The 9,547-nt window shown below is 39.2% G+C and overlaps 1 pseudogene; it reads left to right on the top strand.

The window, feature by feature from the left end:
- Positions 1-2,325: 2,325 nt before the first annotated feature.
- On the top strand, positions 2,326-2,692 carry LOC101639443 (annotated as a pseudogene).
- Positions 2,693-9,547: the final 6,855 nt, after the last annotated feature.

The following is a 9,547-nucleotide window of genomic DNA, read 5'->3' as shown; positions in this document are numbered from 1 at the left end:
TCCTTAGTTTAAATACTATATATATTTTCAGCAAATACTGGAAATCCAATTTTATTAAGAGAATGTGAATGAGTACCAAATCACTTGGTTCATTTGTGACTAGATTGAGATAGATAAACTTGGGTTTCTACCCCAAGCAATTGTAGAGAAAGGAAAACAGAAATTCTAGGCTGATCATTTGGGGAGATCCAAATGCATCTGATGGATTGACAGAGTGCGCCGCAACAATGAGTCCAAACTTAACAATTGTGAGAAGGCTGCTGAGCGGGGCTTGAGTGTCTGAGTCGCTAGGAGTTGGTGTTGACTCAGCATCACCAGGCAACAAGGAGGCTCAGCAAGGAAAGGAAAAGACACAATCAGCAAAGTATTTGGAAATTCTTTTCTCTTTCTTTCTTTTTTTTTTTGGATGCTCACAATGATGGGGTTTCTTAGGAAAGTGAATAAGTTACAATTCAGGTGAGAAATGTTCAGGATACCATTGTTCTGTCTGGACAGTTTCTTCTCTGCTGTGCCTGAGTGGTTATGAGTTGGGCTGTAATCCACATGGTCAGCAGATTGAAACCACCAGCATCTCCTCCAGCATTGGACTACAGTGAACAGTTATAGTCTCAGAAATCTACAGGGGGTCGCTATGAGTTAGCATTGACTCTATGGCATGAGTTTGGAGTTTGGAGTGCCAGCAGGCCCTCAGCTCTTAGCCTGGCCTCTGCTCTGCTTAGGCAATGTTACAAAGAGCTCTTTTAGGGCTTCCAGTTAATGCCCAAAGGGCATGCCACTATTCTATAAGCCTCAACCCAAAGCACTCAGCATACACATTTGTTTCCAAATGGGGTTCTTACAGATGAAGCGAATATGAACTTTCTTTGGCTGTGTTTTTTGATGAGCATAAGCACTCCTTTCCTTTGAATATATACCAGGGAGTGTGGAACTACTTGGTAACAGGATGAGATAGACACTGATTTAGGATTATGAGACACTCCAGTGCTCCCTTTTAAGGACCTCAGATTCCCTTATAGAAATGGGTTAAATCCCTTTATAAACCTTTGAGTCAATTGCTTTCATAATGCAATTGCCAACAGTAAAGACTTAGAGAGTTAGTGGGTAACTGATTGAATCGAAGTGAGACAGGAAAACCACGCATGTCTCTTCCAGAAAGTAAGCCCTCTTTTAATTTTCTGTCAGTGGTATACATCTATAGATTTATTCCCTTGGAGAAAAAGTAGATTCTTAAATATTTCGTATTTTATCCTCCCCAAACTGCAATCTAATTATGCAGTATACCAAGCTTGTAAACAAGTTTAAGCTACTTTCCAGTTCACAAGGACATTTAATTAGCTGTTCCCGTTCTCATGGCCCTACTCCCTCTGGAGATATACAGGTAATAAAATAAACGAATTAAGCATTCTTTAATATTCACTTGGTAAGATGTCTCATTCATTCTGCAAGTCCGGTAAGTGAATGGTTATATATGAGGCTAGCCAGCTTATACAGATTTTAAAATGTCTCCGAATCAAATGCCTTTTGGGAATCTTAAGTATAGATTCCTCAAACTACTCATACTGATCTTTTCATGTTTACAGCTTTTCTTGGGTCTGTAATTCTTCGTAGGATTGTGGAAGGAAAGAAGGAGGAAATAAAAGAAGGAAGGGAAAAAAGGGAGTCAGGAGGGAGGAAGCTGTGAAGTGGGACAGGAGTGAGAGAGAGAAGAACTGAAGGAAGGATGGGTCCATTTTTCATGCAGCAATTTCACACTGGGGCACCCTAGTGGTGGACCAGTTTGGTGTGGGGCTGCGATCCCCATGGTCAGCAGCTCCAAACCCCCCCAGCTCCGCAGGAGAAAGACCAGGCTTTCTACTTCCGTAAACAGTTACAGTCTCAGAAACCCACAGGAGGTCGCTGTGAGTCAAAGTTAACTGGATGGCAGTGTGAGGGAGACTTCCACACATATATTCCAACTTAAGAAACCCTGGTGGTAGAGTGGTTAAGTGACTGGCTTCTCACTGGATGAAAGAAAAGGCAGAAATGGGAGTAGCTATACCAGGAGTGTAGGGGAAGTTGGGGGGAGAAGGGTAGGAAGGGGGAACCAATCGCAATGATCAATGTGTAACACCGCCCCCCCTCCAAGTGGACGAACAACAGAAACGTGGGTGAAGGGAGACAGTGGTCGGTGTAAAATATGAAAATAATAATAACATCATTTTTGAGGGGTCATGATGGAGGGAGGGGGGAAAAGAGGAGCTAATTCCAAGAGCTCAAATAGAAAGTAAATGTTTGATCTTTCCCTCTGCCTCGGACCAGGCGGCGGCATGATTCTAAAGCTCACCCATGGCCAAGATGAAAGCCGGGGACCTTTGTGGCAAGAAGAAGGAAGAGATGCTCAAACAGCTCAACGACCTGAAGGTGGAGTTGTCGCAGCTGCGCGTTGCCAAAGTGACAGGCGGCACGGCGTCCAAACTCTCCTAAATTTGTCTGCAAATCCATTGCTGGCGTTGTCACTGTCATCAATCAGACTCAGAAGGAGAACCTCAGGAAGTTCTACAAGGGTAAGAAGTACAAGCCCCTAGATCTGGGGCCCAAGAAAACGCGGGCCGTGTGCCGCCGCCTCAACAAGCATGAGCACAGCCCCAAGACCAGGACGCAGCAGCGGACGGAGCGGCTGGACCCACTGTGCAAGGACGAAGTCAAGACCTGAGCCATGCGCGTCAATACAACAAACTGGCCGAGAAAAAAAAAAGAAAGTAAATGTTTAGAAAACGATTATGACAATATATGTACAAATGTGTTTGATATAATTGATGTATGGAGGAGGAGGAGGGGCAAGGCATTTACTTTGAGGGTTAAGATGCACCTGACCCACCATGGTATTTTCAATTGCATCATATAATGTGAAAGTTGGACATTGAATAAAAAAAAACTAAAAAAAAATCAATGCTATTTCTTTGCGATTGAAATTTTTTACGTTGTTGTTATTGTTAGTTTGTTTTGTGTGTGTGTGTGTGTGTGTGTGTATGTTTTTCTGTATATGAAATCCAGGTTAGATAAATCTATATTGTAACTAGATTAATGGTTTCTTGGGACTATGGCAGAGGAGGTTGATGGAAATGGGGCGCTTATAACACTGAGTACAAGAAAGAATAGACTGTTCTAAAATTTTTTTTAAAAAGTAGAGGCAGCCTGCTCCTTTAAGGATTTACAGGCCAACTCTACTGGTTCTATTGGATTGCTACAGGTTACCGTCAACTCAACTACCACAGGTTTTTGTTTACTAATGTAGGGTGCCCCAGGCACACCTTATCAGCGACTCACATTATCACAGGGTGGAAAAGAACAAGTATTTTGTTATAAACTTTGTCTTTAGGAATCAGCAGAAATGAGTGTGAGCTTACTGTGACCACTTATCACCTTTCCATGAACTCTAAAACATTTCTAGATGAACATAGGTTATCTAAAATATTTAGCTAGTGCAGAGCTCTCCGCATAAATGGAACACATTAGATAAATAAGCAAGTTGCAGAAATCCCTCATACTCTCCCAGGAAGAGATGCTGGTTTTGCTGGCTGATACAGTAGAACCCCGAGACTCCATCGCATCACTTCTTGACATAATCGGATTCTGACTTGAAATGTAGAGAAAACTTTGCATCGTAGCTCAAACAAGACATCGGAATCCAACCAGACTCACATGCTTTTTGTAAACAAAAGCAGTTCAGTGTTAGGGTCCTGTGGGTTTTAGTTGGTGTTGTTAGCACTGATAAATGCCTATAGGGCATGCTGATGTGCAAATCCTGCCCAAAGCCCTTCAAGTTTATTTGTTCTGTGGACTGAGAAGTCGTGGTCTCTGTCTTATGGTCTCTGCTGCTGCTGCCCACTTCTGCACACAGGGATCTCAGACATGCTTTGCGCATGGCTTTTTATTTGTGGTGGTCATTAAATTTTCCATTCTACTTCTGAAATGGCAAAGTTTAGATACAGCAGAATGTCAAAACTCATCAATCCCCGCATATTAGTTCTATACACTCAATTTGCATGCACCAACCCAGTCACTGTTAGCCATTACAAAGAGTATGGATAGAAGAATGATCAATTTCACTTCAATGCAGAGGGGCAAAGGAAACTGGTGCAAACATGAAACTCATGACTCTTGATGTGCCATGAATACTAAAGTACTTCGACCCTGACCCAAGAATCTCATATATTCTGCCTGCATCCATGCAATCCAGATTAACTCATCATCTTGCTAGTAGCATAAAAATAACAGACAGTGTACATGTAGTAATGAGCAGAAAGCTTCTTTACTCCCACTTCAGGAGAAAGGAATAGTTTGTGTAAAGATGTGAGAATCCAAGGGAAGTAAAAACTTGGTTTAGATGAAAAGTAGAGTGCATGAAGTAAAATCACTGGACATAAAGCTGTAGGACGATTGAGACTGGCGCTGAAGTGACCTCATGTGTCATAAAAATGACTTGGATTTTGACTCCTAGACTTCATGCAGTCGGAGGAAGGTTTTAAGTCAGGGAAGAACAATACTATGTTTGTATTTCCTAAAGATAACACAGATGCAGAGTAGAGTGCTGACTTGAGTCTGAAAAAACCATTAGGAGATTGTTGAAATAGTAATAAAAATAACTGTTAGATTCACTCACATGTATTAGCCACTGAATGTCAGATACTGTGCTTGGCTCCCCAAGGAAGCCTACCGTACTTTATCCTATGAGAAAATAAACTATTATCTATAATTTACATATGAGGGGAATGATGTCCAGATAAGTAAATTAGCACATACAATTAAATAGTAGAGCCAAGATTGGTGTTCCCACTGACTCCTGATTTAAAAGTATTAGCCACCGTGAGAGTATGGAACTACTATTTCAATACTTCCCTAGTAGCATTGGGTTGCTATGAGTCAAAATGGATGCAAGGGCCCCTAATACCAACAAGAACAAACATGTGGCTATAGTTTTCACTTACTCCGTTTTCATAATTTCCCTTTCTAGGACGTGTGTCCTTGTCCCGTATGAACATACTTGTGGTAGGTGCTGATGCGTTGCTTCCAACTCACAGTGACTTTGTGTACTACCGAAGGGATCACTGCCTGGTCCAGCGGTGCCCCCCACCCAACTGTTGCTATGTTGGCACCCATTGTTGCAGCCATTGTGTCTGTCCATCTCATTGAGGGTCTCCTTCCTTTTCACTAAAATATGGAAATAGATTCTTTATATCACACTGAATATTTATTTCCCTATACTTACCCTCTAATTTCTAATTCTCTTTGATAGCAAGGTCTTCCAATTATATCAGTCATTGTCACAGTTATGTTATGTTTCTTCCAACTATATTACCTTGTTACTGAACAGGTGAAATCCTGTAGTTTTATTCTTGAGCATACTGACGTAAACTCTCTAGATCTATGTATATAATTTTACTGCCCTTCCTGGTGTGCGTAAACCCTTCTAATTTGGTATCAGTGGAGAATTGAATGAGCATGCTGTTTATTCTGTCTTCCAATCCATTAATGAAGACTTAGAATAAAAGTCCCTTTTTTGTGTGTGTGCCATCATGTGTTACACATTAATTCAAGCCTCAGAATGCTAGAAGGGTCTATTCTTATTAAGGAATTTAAATATAAAATGCTAATTAGGCATGCCAGTGAATGATTACCAACCCTAACATATATTGATTGTTTTGAATGCATTATTTTATTAATAATTGATATAAATCAACCCCAAATAATATGAAATTCCTAAGAGAATATGAAAAAATTTGGAAACCATTCCAAATTCAGTCCATTCATTTGTGAACTCGTGTTCATTTGAATCAATCAATATGTGGGGTTTTTTTGACAGAACAATGTATTTAAACAGAAAAAAATGAAAAAAGGCAAAATAGAGAGACCCAGATATCCATACAGAAATATATCAAATATTTTTATCATTTTATAAAAACCTAGCTCTATTCCCTACTTTATGATTGAGACCATAGACAAATAATTTATCTGAAAAATTGGACAATTTTCTGTTGGTAGATATTTACTCTTTTTTGTAATAGCTTGATGGAGATTTATATACTGTTGAATTCACCCTTCTTATTTGCCTAAGATCAAGTGTAGTACATGTTCTTATGGTTTAATATTTGATCTATCCTCTATCTAAGGACACAAAAACCACCACTTGTCTGTTGGTTTGTTGGTTTGTGTTGCTGTGGTGTTGGAAGCTATGACACCAGTATTTCCTATACAAGCAGTTTCTCCCTTGTTGGATCAGTTTCAGCTGAGCTTCCAGATTCAGAACAGATTATTAAGAAGGAATAGGCTGCCCAATTCTGAGGGATTGCCCACTGAACATTTTATGAATATTAAAAACTGTTAAAAATATTATTATGTTTTATCTTTGTGAAGTCAGGAATAAAGATGGAAAGCTTTGCTTAAAAAAATTAGGAATAACAGGGGTACTTTGTCAGATATAGTGCTAAAAGATGAGCCCCTCATGTTGGAAGGCATAGAAAATACCTCTTCAAATTAAAGTCAGCCTTAATGACATGGATGGAGTAGAACTTTTGACACCTTCATCTGGTGATCTAAGAAATTTCTCATTCACTGTCATTGAGTTGATTTCAATTTATAGACATCCTGTGGGACAGGGTAAAACTACCCCTGTGGGTTTCTGAGACTAACTTTTAACAGAAGTAGAAAACTTTGTCTTTCCCCTTCTGGGTAAATTAAAATCCATCAAAAATAAAATGGAATGAATGAAAATCAATATCCTAGGCATTAGTGAGCTGAAATAGATTGATATTCCCCATTTTGAGTTGGCTGATACTGTGGTTTACTATGCCAGGAGTGACAAATTCAAGAGAATCATGTCATATTCATTGTCAAAAATAACATTTCCATATCTATCTTGAAATAAATGCTGTCTGTGATAGGATAATATTTATAGGACATGCACTCAATATGCATTGATAATTATGATGTTCAAAAGATGGAAGCCAAGAGGAGGGAACAGTAGATGGAAAACATAACCTTGGTGATAGAAATGAGCTGGAGAGCATATGATAGAATTTTGGAAGATCAATGACTTCTTCATTGTAAATTACTTTTTTCAATATAGATGGTGACTGTACACGTGAACAATGCTAGATGGAATACAGTTAACTATATCTGTAAGAAGAGATGCTGATGAAGCACAATAGCACCAGCCAAAACAAGGCTAAGGCTGACTGCAGAATAGACCATCAATTGTCCCATGAAAATTCAGATTGAAACAGAAGCAGATGGAAACAAGTCCACAAGAGCCAAAATACAAACTTGAATATACCCCACTTGAATTTAGAGAACATCTGAAATACAGATCTGATGTGCTGAGCACTAATGACAAGACCTGACAAACTTTAGGATGACATCAAGAATATAATACATGAAAAAGCAGAAAGTCATTAAAAAGATAGGAAAGGAAGAAAAGTTGACAGCGGATGTTGGAAGAGACTGAAATTTGCTCTTGAATGAAGAGCAACTGAAGTAAATGGAAAAATACCATGGCATAAAAGAACTGAAAAGAAAATTTCAAAGGGTAGTTTGAGAAGATAAATGTTAAAAGGCCTGGAATTAGGAAGTACAAAAGGAAGAACATCTTCAGCATATCTCAAGCTGAAAAACATGAAGAACTATGTCAAGCCTCCAGTTTTTATATGGAAGGATTCCATGGGCAAAATAGTTAACGATATGGGAAGCATTAAAAGATGATGAAAGGAATACATGGAATCACTGTATCAAAAACAATTAATCAGCATTCATCGATTTCAAATGGTAGCATATGATAAAAAAACCAATGATGTTAGAGAAAGAACTCCAAGTTGCACTGATGCATTAACAAAAAATAAAGCTCTAGGAATTGAGCGAATATCAATTGAACTGTTTCAACAAGCCAATGAAGCACTGGAAGCACTCACTCATCTATGCCAAGAAATTTGGAAGACAGATATATGGCCAACCAACTTGAAGAGATTCATATTTATGTCCATTCCACCAAAGAAAGATGACTCAACAGAATATGTAAATTGCCAAACGATATTAACAACATCACATTCAAGTGAAATGTTGATGAAGAAAGTGTTAAAATGGTTGCAGCAGTACACAGATAGGGAGCTGCCAGACATTCAAGCAGGATTCAGAAGGGGGCATAGCATGAGAGATATCACTGTGACATCAGATGGATCTTGGCTGAAAGCAGAGAATACCATAAAGATATTTACTTGTGTTTTACTGACTATGCAAAGGCATTTGAGTGGATCATAACAAACATTCGATAGCATTAAGAAGAATGGGAATTCCAAAATGCTTTATGGTGCTTGTGTGGAACAGTCATCCAAATAGAAGAAGATATTAGTTGATTTAAAAATCAGGAAAGATGTGGGTCAGGATTGTATCTTTTCACTCTACTTATTCTATCTGTACACTAAGCAAATAATCCAAGAAGCTGGACTATATGAGGAAGATCGTGTTATCCAGATTGGAGGGAAGCTTATAGCAATCTTCAAAATGCAGATGATGTCATTGTGTTTGCGGAAAGTGAAGAGGATTTGAAGCACTTGCTGATGAAGATTAAAGAGTACAGCCTTCGGTGAGGATTATAACTCAATGTAAAGCAACCTAAAACCCTCACAACTGGACCCATAGACAATATCATTATACATGGAGAAAAGATTACAGTTGTCAAGGATTTCCTTTTGCTTGGATCTACAGTCGATGCTTTTGGAAGCTGCAACCAAGAAATCAAACGATGTTATAGTTTCAAGTTAGACAGTGAATAATGAAGACCAGAGAAAAATTGATGCATTCAAATAATGATGTTGGCAAAGGACCCTGAAACGATTGCCAGAAGAACATCTGCCAGAAGAAATCTATCTTGGGAGAAATACAACCAGAATGCTCTTCAGAAGTGAGGATGGCAAGACTCTGTCTCACATACTTTGGCCATGTTGTCAGTGAAGATCTGTCTCTGGAGAAGGCTGGCAGGCTTGGTAAAGCAGAGGGTAAGCAAAGAGGCGGAAGACCCTTGGCAAGGTGGATTGACACAGTGGTTACAACAGTGGGCTCAAACATAACCGTTGTGAGGATGGCACAGGACTGTGTGATGTTTCTGTTGTACACAGGATCAGAACCAACTCGGTGACACCTAACAACAAGAAAGTGTGCAACTCTTTGATTTTTAGTATAGTCATAGAATTGTACAACTATCACCACAATCAATTTTAGAATTTTTTAAGGGATGTGATACTACTATATTCAGTATTTTCTGGAGGATCACAAGGATGGGGAAAATGAGGTCTGATGACTGTGGTTTGTCAGGATCTTCCGGATCTTGCAGCCACTGAAAGCTATTAGTCCCTTTTTTTTAATAATCATTTTATTAGGGGCTCATACAACTCATCACAATCTGTACATATGTCATCTGTGTCCAGCACTTTAGTACATATGTTGACTTCATCATTCTTACGACACCCACTTTCCACTTGAGCCCCTGGTTTCAGCTCATTTTTCCCTCTCCCTCCCC

Source organism: Echinops telfairi, unplaced genomic scaffold (genome assembly GCF_000313985.2).
Source record: "Echinops telfairi isolate 266 unplaced genomic scaffold, ASM31398v2 ScPeMD7_53;HRSCAF=182, whole genome shotgun sequence".
Lineage (NCBI taxonomy): Eukaryota > Metazoa > Chordata > Mammalia > Afrosoricida > Tenrecidae > Echinops > Echinops telfairi.
The sequence above is the reverse complement of the archived record's forward strand: the minus strand, read 5'-3'. Positions and strand labels throughout refer to the sequence as shown.